The following is a 13,907-nucleotide window of genomic DNA, read 5'->3' on the forward strand; positions in this document are numbered from 1 at the left end:
CTGTTGTTCAGCATCTTAGCTGTGGAGGGCAGTGTCACTGGCCCTCATATGTGGGATCTGAACCAGGGCCCTCTGGTGTCCCAAGCCAGTTCTTAACCATTGCGCCACTTGGTCGGCCCCTCTTTTTACTTTTTAAATTGTGGTTCTAACACTAATTTATCATTTTAACAGAAAACCACATTTTAGTTTTTCATAAAGATAATATTTGGCAGTGAAGAATCCACAGAAAATTTTTCTTGTGGATCAATCCATCAAAACCGAGCCAATTTTCATAAAAATTCTAGCACATTTTATAGCTTTCTTTTAGATTCAAGTATTATAAAGCAAGGGACATAGAAGTGTCTTTTTTTGCAAACCTTCAACACCTTTCTGTATCTGTGCAGAGTTTGTCTTTCACTATCCTCTTCAGGTTTCAAATTATGGAATAACTAGTCATTTTGATACAACACTATTTTTATCTTGATAAACAAAAACATAGTCATTACTTTGCCTCCATATTCATATTTTTCTGCCACCATTGTTCCCAGGATAACTCAAAACTTATAGCAGTTATAATTTTATCATAGTAACTAACCTTTATGTCACGGAGAAAGCTGGGATGTACGAACTATCTGTCATGTGCAAAAATTTTAGCAGACTAGCAAAGCTCATGCATACACACAACACAACTTTCTATAACCATTCACTTCCCTTCTATACCTTCTTACAGTGGAAAAAACTAAACATGTTTGTTAATGTGACCCAAAGATATAAGTATTCCACACTATGTAGACATAGAAACAAAGGTATATACACTTAAACTTATGCTTAATCATTTATGTTTTAAAATGTTGTCATACTTAAAGATTATCTGGGTGTCCAGTGATTATTTATTAATTAACTCAATTTAACATTAGTCCAAGATTTTAAGTTACCTAAGCATCTTGGCTATTATGCCGAAGCTGATACAGTATAAAATATAAAAATGATATAAAAAGTTTTACAAAATAGACTCAATTAATTGAACACAAATTAACATTTTCATAGTCTTAAGTATTATGTAGAAATATCATTAGCTTTTTCTTAATAAATAATCCAATATAAAATATTTAAAAAGTTCAGATTAACTGGTTTCATCATGAGAAAACAACCTTCAATCTTATAAAAATAAAATGTACTCTTGTATTGCATGTTGATAAAATTTGGGAAAAGACATAAAGCTGATATTTTTTCTTTTTTAAACCCAAATTATTAAACCAAAGAATTATCTTAATTGTGTGAACTTGTATTCTTATATAAAAATATTTTTTAGCTGATTGTTTCTGTAAATTTGTTTTTCTTATAAGTGCAACACGTTTTAAATTTTACAAGTTCAATTTTCTCATTTTCTGTGTATTTTGGAAATATCTCTATGAATCACTATGAGCAGATCGCCTTTAATTTGATACATTATAATCTAATTTATTAAACTCTTTGGAAGTAAGTAAGCGTTTGATATTCATTAAAAGAGTTATAGACATACATACATAGAGAGAGCTTATTATTTCAAAGTAAACACAGAAACACAAATACTCACTTTCCAGAACTCAAAGAGCTTTTCTTTTCCTCAGTGGACACAAAATTCTTAATTGATTTGAGCTCAAAAATAGACAAACTACTAACAGATTGAATTCTGTATTGTTCCTCATCTAACAGCAAAACCATCTATATTATTCATTCAATTTGTACCACCTGGGTTTTGTTTAACATAGTTCTCTGTCGCCTATATTTTCTGTAAACTAGTAGTTATAGCTAGATATTTGATTAGATTCAGTTTTGAATTATTGGCAAGAATTCTTCTTAAATCGTGTACTTAAATCAGGGATATACTGTTTGCCTTCTTTGTGGTGCTAAAATTGATCAGTGGGTTCAGATGTTGTCAGCCTGAAACTTTCATTATTAATCTCCCTTTCAGCTCTTAATCTAATGATTTTAGATTGATGATCAATGCCTAGATACATTATTTCATTAAGGATTGCAAAGTGTGATACTCTATCATACCTTCATGATTTATGAGCTGAAATACTTCTATTAAGAAAAAGGTTTTTCTTTGAACAAGGAGATGCCACAATCAAAATAGTACTTTAGGAGAATGGCTCTGATATTGATATGAAAAATGGGTAGGAAGGAGAGATACTGGGGACAGATAGAATTCAGAATTCTTTTGAGTAATCTCTGTGAGAGATAATGGGTGATCTGCAAAAGGTGATAATCAAAGGAGAGAAATGACAAAACATACCCTACTTGAAACTGCAGCTGGCAACTGCTGATGTGTGAGAGGAGAGCAAAGAACCTGGTGGTGTCTGGAAATGTTGGTGCCACTGGCAAGAACAGAGAGAACCAGAGTTTTGGAGGACAGGAGAACTGATGGATATTATTGTGTCTGTTTTCATCTCCTTGTTAATACAGCCATGCTCCCCCTGCTGCATTTTCTGCTGCTTTGGGGAGTCTGATTTTTAAGAGCCTTATAGTGATTGTTAATGCCCTCAGGGATCTCTTTCATGATCTAATATTTCTCACCATCTGGAAATGTAAAGATTTTTCTGATATCTAACGAGAATTTTTATTCTCTCCTTTTTTCCTTTCTAAGCTGCAAACACAGTCATTTCAAGGGTTTATGGCGATGCATTTTGATCTTTTTAAGTCTGAGGGACCACTGTGATGATTCAGCTAATTTGGAATTCAGAAGGTTGTCTCTGAGGGTTTTTTAAACAAAGACATTTTATTCCATTCCATTGCCCCTACTTAACCTTCTTTTCTACTCCTTTAAAAGATTCTTCTCCTGTCTGCATTCTTCCATTACTGAGCTGTCACTTCCAAGCCTGGCCTCCTGCTTGACTAACCTATATGGACAGTGTTTAGTTCTGTGGGTCTTTACCTATAAATCACTCTCCCACTTTCTAATCATGTATGGTCGTGTTCTTTTAACTCCCTTGAGTTAATCTATATTGGTCTGGCATCAATGTGCCCAGGCTTGTATTCAGGAATCCAGAGCAAACTTATCAAAGACACTTAAAAAGAGGTTTTTCTCTTTCTGCTCCATTTGATCACCATTCCATTTGATCACCATGGGCCTCTGTTGCATTGCCTGTCAATCCACTAATTATTTAATGTTTATTAATGTTCTCCCCTAACACTGGGAAAGTCATATTTAACCTAACAGCATAGAATTCAGAAATGAAGAAATACTTTACTTCTGCTCTATTCTGGTAGTACTGTTACTTGGCTGAGACATTAAGTTCAGAGAAGTGTCATTTCAGTTGTATCACAACATAAATAATAGACACTTAATAGAAATAGAATGTTTTAAGTGGAACTTTTAAAAATTACTCTAGAGGAGTTGGATATATAAAATAAGCTTATGTAGAGACTTTCTTGAAAAGTAAAGAAACCTTTTTAATGATGAATAACAACTCCTTAACTAATCTGTCAAATTTTTGCATATTGAACTTTCTTTTAATGCAATGGGAGTCTGGGGACACTCAGCTTTCATTTCTATATACCTAAAAAAAAAAGACTCCAAATACAGAGCAGAATAAGAATATCAAATTATGCCAACAAGTTGGATTTTTAAAAATAAAAGATGGAGCATGAGATGGATTGGTCACTTACCTTCCATGGGGCATGCCTGCCTCTGAAAAGAAAAAGTATCAATAGCTTGGTAGATGTGGTTTACGTATGCTCTCGTAGAGTCAGTGGAGGCACCCTGTCCTCTGTCTCCCACTAGCAAAGAAAGGCAGTCACTGAGAAAGAAGGCTTTTACATTTGGAGCTGGTACAGGGCTCAGGAGTGGCTGGGGCTATGTCACGTAGTACATGATCTTTCAAACTGTGGAAAAACAATTATGATATCATTATATCCATCTTTTAGGGAGCCTCTAAAATACTGGGTAGCCTCTGAAAAAAAAATGTGGTGAACTCCTTCTATCCCATGCTCTCTAAGAGAAGCTAGACCACCCAGAGCAATTTACAGGTAAAAGCTCAGTGTGAGGGACATCTAATGTGGGAGCTAGCCCCACCTGGCCTCTGGGATGGAGACGGGACGCTGGGTTCTTTAGATCCTGAATGGAACAGTTAATATATTAGAATGACTTAGATCATGGAATGAAAACCGAGTCCGGCTTTCTGCACCCCAGGCCTAGTGAGGCAGCCACAGAGATAGCAGGGCTGAGGAGCAGGCTGACATGCTGTACAGCACACTGGGTGTTAAAACCTGGCAGCCTAGCTGTTGTGTGGTTGGGTCCATTATAACTGGTGAGTTGTTAATATTTTGGACATCACCCCTGAGAAAGTACTCCCTGCCAAGCTCAAACAAGACAAAAAATGAATTCTTTTTTAAATAATATTTTAAAATGTTCAATTAAACTTGAAATGCAATATACTAGTTTCAGGTATACAACATAATGAGTAGACACTGATATACCTTACATGCTGTGGAATATATCTCACAATACTAAAAAAAAAAAAAATTGATTAGCGACTCAGCTGTTAATTTTGCTTTTCAGAGTGTAGCTGCACTTAAAGCCCCATGATCAGATGGAAAGCCATCCAGGACTTGTCATGACATGTTCAGAAAAGAGTCTGAAAATGTAGTCTGGCCCCAACAGGTACCTGTTAAAAAGAAACCCTTGAGTCTGAAAATGCCAGAACTATGCTAAGTTTGTGACTCTTCAGTAATGAACTATAGAGACAATTAGCTAAATTCATCTAATTTGTTGAAATTCACAGCTAGGATTTTAATTTGCAAGTAGAGTGGCTGTAGCTATTTTGTCTTTTGGTGTTTACAAAACTTGTAGCATGATATCTTCTCTGTAATAATTTTAAAAGCATTGAATTAAAGCAAAATTTCCACAACTTCAGTAAGCCTACGTGTTCCATGCTCAATACTGTACTAGTAAAATAGTGAAAGATCCAGACAAACAAAGGTGCCATTCAGAATATTGGAAATAGCTTCAATCCATCCAAAATGAGCTTATCAGGCCATGTTGGGTTAGATGCAGACACTCAGTCAGGTTGCTAGTAAGTGATGCTGTTGCATTAGGTCATAAATTGTCCAGGGTATAAAGTAACAAGTTCTCCAAGATTCAGCCAATGAAGCCTAAGAAGTAGCATTCTGTTTTTCAAAATTTTACTTACATGCTTATTTTACCTTTCTCTGTAATTCCTGTGGAAATTACAGAAACCAAGCAAGTAGTCACTGTTTAAGGAAAGAGGCAAGCCAAATAGTATCTTCATTATGTTAAATATGAGAGGGAGATCTTTTGTGTTATAAGAAGTGAAGCTGTAATTATCACTATGTTTCATCTTGAGTCATTTTGAACAACTCTCAAAAACATGTTTGGAAGAATCCTGGATGTTTACCTCCCTTTACAAATTTGTATGATGTAAATTAAAGAGTTAAGGTTTTGATGGCCATAATCACAAGATTGTAAGATAATTCATGGTTGGTAAGTGTTTTTTGTGAATCATCTGCTTATACTCTTTATTCATTGGTGTTTGCTTTTTGTTTTTGTTTTTTTGCATTTGTTTTTGTGCTTGAGTGTTTAGCTTTATATTTGTAAAGCTATATAGGTACACAAATATCCAGGCTAGTGTGGCACGCAAATGTGTTTCGTACCCTGCTCCTTGTGTTGTGTAGGCACCTAAGTCAAGTTGGCCACAAAGCCATTATGTTTTTTTTAAATACAGATACTGGTGCATCAACAGTTAGGAATAGGTGAACATTATAGGTGTTTTCCAACAAACTTGTTAGCAGATAATTTGTAAAATTAAAATATGTGTCAGACCAAGTTCCAACACACAGATCATCACTTATTAACAAGCAGGCACATAACAAATCATAGGCTGCTCGGTAGTAGGGGGCTAACTCCCAGTTTACTCAGGACTGTCCCAATGTTTGCACTGGAGTCCCAACTCAAGGAATCTCCTCAATCCTGAACAAATCAAGACCTTTGGTCATCGTAGACATGCCCTCTTCTTTTAGGTGTTCTAATCACACTCCAAATGAAAGGTTTTCATGAAGCTAATGAAAGAATTCTGAAGCAAGATGCAGTCATGCTTATAGTTGACATTTTATAGGCACAACCCTCTGGACCAGGGGTTGGCAAACTGTGGCTCATCAGCTACATGCGGCTATTTAGGTACGTTCCATCTCAAAAGTGCAGACCCCTGGAAGAGCCAATCCTGTCCCTCACGACAATTTAAAATTTTTTCGAGAGCCATAAATATATTTTTACAAATAAGAAGAATTTAAAGTAACATTATAAATGAAACTATGATCGTTTTATTTTCACTTTCAATTTAACTTCAGAGCCACATGTATGTACCCAAAGAGCCACATGTTGCTCGCGAGGCGCAGTTTGCCAACCCCTGGTGGCTATTCCGTCTCAAAAGTTTACCACCCCCTGCTCTGGACTATTGGATGGACACAAAATGACATAGGAATGCAGCTTCAGGTGCCACTATTAAGGGTAAATTTGAAAACTCTTCTAGATTCCTGTACCCTTGTCATGTAACAGTGGAGTGTCTGTAAAATATTTTAACCTATCCATAAATCTTGAAAACCACTCATTTCACCATGGAGAACTCATTTCTGCCACCTATTATGCTAGTTGATTAGCCATTACTATACCAAAGAAACTCCATTTCTAACACTCATGTTCTATTTTGAAAAGCCTGGACTGTTGATCACCAGAGCAATTGCAGCAGCCTCTGGGGGTCTGGTTACATGTTTGCTGACCAGCAACAGCATCGATAGAACTAACACTATGCATTTATATGACACTGTATATGATCAAATATTTAGAGTAAAGAACATTATCAAAGTACCTCATGCCTCAAGAAAATCGAAGGAAACCCATAGACTGAGAAACTCAGTTAAGAGTGTTTTCTGAGGACAGGAAATCTGAAGAGCTATTTGCTAATGACTTTTTCAGAACATTAGAGTTGTCTCTAAAGATATCAAACTTCAACAGAAAGGAACTGAAAACTCCTCCTGTGGAAATTACAAGATTAAAGTAAATCCATGTCATTCTATTGTAGAAAAAAGTCAACCATCTAGACAAATAGTTTTGGAGAATAGGATTTGATTTCTAGTCCTTTTCATACCTCTAGGCAAGCTCTTTAATTTGGAGAAGTCACTTTACTTTTTTTAAAAATTTTTGTCTCTTTTGTTGTAAAGAGTAGTTGATCTTTAAGACTCTTCTAGCTCTTAAAAGTGACTAAAGTCTAGATTACAATTCTAAATATTTGAATTCTTCACTTCGAAGGCGATAATTAGTTTTTCTTGTGTTTTGCAAGTGTTAAGTAGACATTTGGCTGACCTCCATACTTCCAGTTCTTCAACCACTGTCATTGAGTCTGTGAAATGGTAGATGATTTCTCTGAGGCAAAGAATATATCTATGAACACAGTGGTATTTTGTAGATGCCATGGTGAGCATCTTTAAGGTGTCTGAGTCCTTTGGGGCCCAAGAAATAGTGAGCATATCTTGGCCATCAAAAGAGCTTCATACAAACATTTTGAATGTGTGTTTACTTCATATTGAAAGACAATGCCCCAAATAGTCATTCTCCAGGAATGCAGATCTTACAGCTTTGGCATTAAATTTCTCTAAATGGAATTTGCTGTACAGATAAAGCACAAAACAGAGCAAGCTTCGACTCTGAGGACATTTCCTTTGATAAAACACACTCAAAAAAGTCTACGGGAATAAAATTATTTAGCCCCTTGTTTATGTGAGAGCAATGGTTTTTACAGTGCAAGGTGAAGATATCCAGACCAATTCTTTAGAACGTTTCAGTTGATTTCTCAAACTGAAGTGCTGCCTTAGTCTGACTTCTAAATCAAGTAAGACCGTACACTTCAGGGCACAAATTAGAAGACTGGCACCAGACTACCGCAGTTAGACCGCTGGAGAATCAATACAGGCCATTTAAGGAACAGGACTATGTTTCATTTTTGACACTCAAGTTTATGCTTATTGAGTCGGGGAGCTTTAACTCCATGGTAGCAATAAACTCATTAGGAAGTGTCAGCTGGGACTGTAGTGCATGTTAAATAAATATCACCAGTGCTGAGATACAGTCTTTATGGACTCTTTAGTATAGTATCTGGATGTGAAACCAGTCTAAGCAGTTTGGAGTACATGGGACTCTGAGGACAATTTCTCTCTCCCACAGACTTGTCACAGTGCTTTAATTCCAGTATTAGGAAAGGACATCTATGAGTCTAGAAGACTTTTCTTTTCTCTAGAAACTTCTAACAATATGATATGCCAACTAACATCCTTAAGTGGATTTTCTCAACGTGATCTGAAAGCTAGGTCTTGAAATGAAATTCTCATTAGGCATCTAGGAAACCTGCATCAGACAAACAGACATATAAGGTGGTATTTGTTTGTTTGTTTGTTTGTTTGTTTGTTTGTTTGTTTGTTTGTTTTCAAAAAAGTATGATCTCTCCTTCAGAGCACCTTCTCCAAAAGTGATGCTTTATAACAAAATTTAAAGACAATAGGTTAATATAATCCCTGGTAAGACAATGATGAATGGAGTCTAAAGAAAGCAAAATGCTGGAGAGCAGGACTTAGAGAAAAGCCCTTTACAAAGTGGATTTGTGCTCCTCTGATCAGTGGTTCAGCTCGGTCTCCAAGTCAAGTTCCCAATCCCAGTCCTTGTTGTCCCCAGTACATCTTTTTGATCCCTAAGTGGAACAGGATCACTGCAGAGGAAAGTGGTTGGTGCCACAGATGAGCCTTGCCTGACATATTTCCTCTTCTAGTGTTGCTTATTTTTCCATCTACTATGTTCTAGCAGAGTCAACTGACAATCCCAAAAGTTTTTATTTAAGCTCCTCTAAGGGTCAAAATAAATAAAACTCCCCATTCCAAGTAAGAAATATTTTCAAATGTTATTGGTTAATTTTTAATCAATAACTCTAAAATGTGCCCCAGATTATCTTTTGTGCTCTGTCCTTGATGGATGGAACTCTTCATCTAGCACCTTTGCAGCTAGTTGTCCTCTCCTGCCTGTTTTCTCAGAATTGTTAATTATATCAAAATATATCTTACAACAGAGAACAAAAGAACTTACAAATACAGTGGGTCTTATAGATTTCTTCATGCACTTCATGTAATGGTCTTAAAATTCTGGCAGGATTTGCAACTTGGGGGCCCACTGTGTCTTTCTATGTAATGTTTTCCTAAGACAAACTAGTAAGCTGGGTCATTAGGACAAAGGCAAGTTGTTTCATCACTCAGACTGTGTTTCTACAACCAACCAATTGTCAAGAATCTAGTAGGTGTCCAGAGCTGGCCTGGAGGACATGCATGCTGTGCTCTGAGCCCTTAGCCTTACCACTGAAAAACACCTCAAAGCGGTCTTCTGGTGATGATGCATCTGAAACCTTGGAAATATTTAACTGTCTCCAATAATTAATTGGCCAAGAACATATCCTTGCGTAATAAAAAAGTACTGTATTTTAATGAAAAATAATGAAGCCATTTACTAAAGTGTTAATACATGTAAAGCACTTGGAAGAGAGCCTGGCCCATCATAAGTGCTTATGCTGATTATTCTCCATTTGACCCCTCAGCAACCTTTCTCCTCCCACTGCTCATTCTCCCATCCTTTCCCTCCTGCTCCCTCCCCAGGAAAAGGGACCCCTACAGTGGACTACACCACCAGATTCCCTTGCCAACAAGACTCAGTTTGGGGCCATCCGAAAGGAGGAAGCCTCGGGGAATCAGAAAGCAGGAAGAGAGAAAGGATAGGGAATTTCCTGCCTGCCTCTCTTTGCTTATTTCTCTGACAAGCAGCTCAGTCCCTCCTTGACTGAACCCTGCCAGGTGGCCCTTCCTCTACTGCTGCCCTGTCCCTGTTTGCTCCCTCTGTTCCTCCATCCCAGGAAAGGTAATGTCTTCCCTCTGTTGCTGGTCCCTGGATGCTTCAACGTCCCATATTTGTTTCCATAACTTTGCCCAAATCTCTGTAAGTAGTCCCTTCATTAAAATCTATTCACTTAAATCAGTGTTNAGAGAGAGAGAGAGAGAGAGAGAGAGAACAGCAATATTTAATGTAAGAAATGGAGAAGGAAATTGGGAAGGCAAATGTATTATAAAATATGTAAATCTTACCAATAATATGTTTAATGATATTTTTAAACCACTGGTTAAATATGAAGAAGATAATGATTGGAAATCAAGGGTAAAAGGAAGATTAAGCAATCTAGAAGTCAGAGAAATGAGTATTCAAACCATAATGAGATACCATTAGATTGGCAAAATTTTAAAGAATTAACAATAGCAGATGTTAATGGGGACGTAAAACAATAGGAACTCTAATACATTGCCCATCTGAATATATATATATATATTAATATAGCCACTTTCAAGAACAGTTTGACAGCATCTAGTAAAGTTGAAGGTATACATTTTTTAACCAAAATAAAAACCACCCACATGTCTGTCACTAGAAGAATGGAAAAACAAATTAAATACTAGTCATAAATGAAAATGAATGGACTGGAGCTATATTTATCAACATGGATGATTTTTCATGTGCATTGTTGTGAAAAAAGAAAATTATAGAAAAAGATGTGCAAAATATCTCATATAAAGTTTATAAACATTCAAGTCAATACTAAGCACTCATTTTACAAATAAATGCATGAGAATAAAAATCATGTGATTCAGGACAGAGGTTACTCCCAGGAACCTGAGGAGATGAGATTGGGGTAGTATAAAGAGGCTTCAAATTTATGTGTCATTTTATATTTCTTATGCTGGAAAATGAATCATGAGATTTCACTGTATTATTTTTATGTCTTTCTGTATACCTTAAATAATTTCTAACAAATATTAAAAGCCCGACTCAGAATACAAAAAGCACATCACAGACCTGCAACAGCTTAATAGTGGGGGACTGGTGGGCAACATACTGGTTTTCAGGAAATTGCTGCCCTGAATGATAAATCTCCGCGTTAATCAAGAACAATGCCTTTTTATGAGGCACTCTAAAATTTCCAAAGAATTACTAGAGCTACCAAGAACTGACACTCTGGAAGAGAATGATGATTTTTTTATGTATTACGAATATATTTGGGAAGTGTTTTAGAAACGGTCTACTTCTTGACCACATCTGTATAATTAAGAGTGCACAGGCAAGACATTGACTTTGATGATGCAAGCTGATGTTCTGACTATAAACTGGCAAAGATATTGCTATCCCTGTTTGAGGACTTATCGTAGGTCCAATTTTCCTATTTCCTGCCAAAATAATGATGATGGATAGGTCAGAGTCTTCCCTAGAGTGCTTTGGAGTCTCTAGAGATGGGGCTTTCACTATCCAGGAATGCTCTTCCCTGCCCCACTCCAAGATCAATACAAAATCCAGCCTTGGGTTTCACATTAGGTGGCTCCTGGCTGCCTATTTTAGGCTCCCAGTCTCCCTTTTATGTAAATATGGCTGTGTTGTCTTCGGGGTGGTGTCTCCCTCCAAGAACAGAGTCAGGTTTCTCATTAGTTTGCAAAAAAGCCTGCGGCACTAACTGTATTCTCAGCTGAAATTCCCAACACTGGGTGAGTCACTTTAAAGATCCTGTTTAAGCCAGTCTGAGCTGCTTCCTTATGTTTGCAGCCACAGAAAAATCAAGAGCATAATATTAGGGGTCTGACCAGCACTTTAGATGCATCCATTGGATCTGTGGATACTTGATCAGTTGGAGGTTTATTGGAGTGCTCTCTTCTTTTAATTATAAACTATTAAAATCTACCCAAGNATCTCTGAGTTTGTTTATTTGCTTGAAAGGTGGAAAAAGTAATCAAAATAATACCTCCAGTATAACAAGAATGTAAGGTTCAAAATGACTTGTAAAGCAAATATTATACAAATATTCATTTCCCAAGTGACATGTAGCTCTTTATGACTCATGATGTAGGTCAATTATTTACATTTATTCACCTGATTTTCTTGGTCTTTGCTGAACCATCTCACTCATTTTATCTTGAGAAATTGGGTTATCCAAGGGGGAAGAAGAAGGATATGAGAAAATTAGATTTGTACCTCTATAGCACAGACATTATTGTGCTGCTGTTGCCTCTGCTTATCTAAATATTTTACATTCATGAGATGTTCCTCCCTGTTATACACTCTCCAAAGTAAACTCATAATTCATGAAGGTCATTTTTAATGTAATATGCTCAGTTTTGGGGCATCTGATATGTAGATTAATTCACAAAGTTCTACAGTACCACTAACGTTTCCCTGTTCTCCACACTCTCTCTAGCTATGTAAATTGATATCTTTGGATAGCATGGAGAACGGGCATTGCATTTGGTTATTTTTCTCCAGAGAAATATACACTTCTATAGATATTTTAATGAGCTGAATAATATTTCCATTGGCTAACACTTTGGGCTTCAATTAAGTGCACCTTTTCTTTTCCTCTTGATTTTCAATTCATGCTTTTAATAACCAAAACACTATTGCCACCCACAGAAATGCTTGTATCAGCCAAAGGAAGTAGGGAAATTTGCGGAGTGTCTAAAATGATGCCTTTCAGGAAGTATAAACTCACTTTACCCGCAAGACAGTAACAAAACAATAGGTGAAGCGATGTTAAAAATAGATAAGAAAGAAATCAAATTTTGCCACTGGTAACAAAATAATAGGTGAAGTTCAAAACAGTAGGGAAATGATGTTAAAAATAGATAGGAAAGAAAACAAATAACTTCTCTAGTAGACATTACCACACAGCCAACCACAAATTGCCTAGGTCATGGTAGGGAATTAGATAGAAGGGTGTATGTAGAGAGAGGTTAATGAACTGAAGAGAGATAGTTGGACAACAGGCCAATATCCTTCTCTCTTTTGAACAAGTTTCTTAACAAGGTATCACATCTTTTAAATATCTATTCCTCTTCTCACACTTAGTAATGATTCTTTTAAGGAGGACAGAAGTCATTACAAAGCTATAATTATTTGCTGGAGTTGTCTTTAAAAATTAGTCTAGAAGACTATATTGGTGTTTATAACTCCTTATCAGTACTGAATATATTAACTGATTTTACAACACCCTTTGGGGGTGGGGGAGACAGTCCCACAGTCAGCCAGAACCTGCCATCAATAACTTGTATAGTTTTTGCTCACCTTCCCCAATACAAAATAAAGGACAGAATTTAAACATGAAAACTTGCTACAGGAGAACAAGTCAGGATTGGAACATATAAAATTTATAAAATAGTATTACTAGGTTATGTTTATGTATGATTATATTTCAGAGAATTATAGACTATTTTATTTAATCTTCATATCAAAAGTTACATATACTTGATATAAATCATTTTTTATAACTGAAGAAACTTGGTTGACAGTGACCTGACTAAACATTTGAAAGCCCATGCTTTACTTTATCAACTGTTACCTTTCTTTAAAAAAGAGGGCTGACTTATTTAACTTAGCATAATACCTTAAAGATTCATCCATGTTGTTGTAAATGGCAATATTTTAATCTCTTTTTATGGCTGAGTGGGATTCCATTGTAAATATTTGCCAAATCTTCTTTATCCATTCATCCGTCAATGAACACTTAGGCTGTTTCCGTATCTTGGCTATTGTGAATAATGCTGCAGTGAACACAGAGATGCACATATCTTTCCAATTTGGTGTTTTCATATTTTTCAAATAAACCCAGAATAGGAATTGCTGGATCATCTGGCATTATGCTAAGTGAAATAAGTGACATGGAAAGGACAAAAACCTTGTGATTTCACTCATATGTGAAATAGAAAATAAATAAACAAACATACAAACAAACAATAAACAAACCCATAGACACAGACAGCAGATTGGTGGTTACCAGAGAGGAAGTGGGGTTGGGGGAGGGCAAAACCGG

This window comes from Hipposideros armiger, unplaced genomic scaffold (assembly GCF_001890085.2).
Source record: "Hipposideros armiger isolate ML-2016 unplaced genomic scaffold, ASM189008v1 scaffold_73, whole genome shotgun sequence".
Lineage (NCBI taxonomy): Eukaryota > Metazoa > Chordata > Mammalia > Chiroptera > Hipposideridae > Hipposideros > Hipposideros armiger.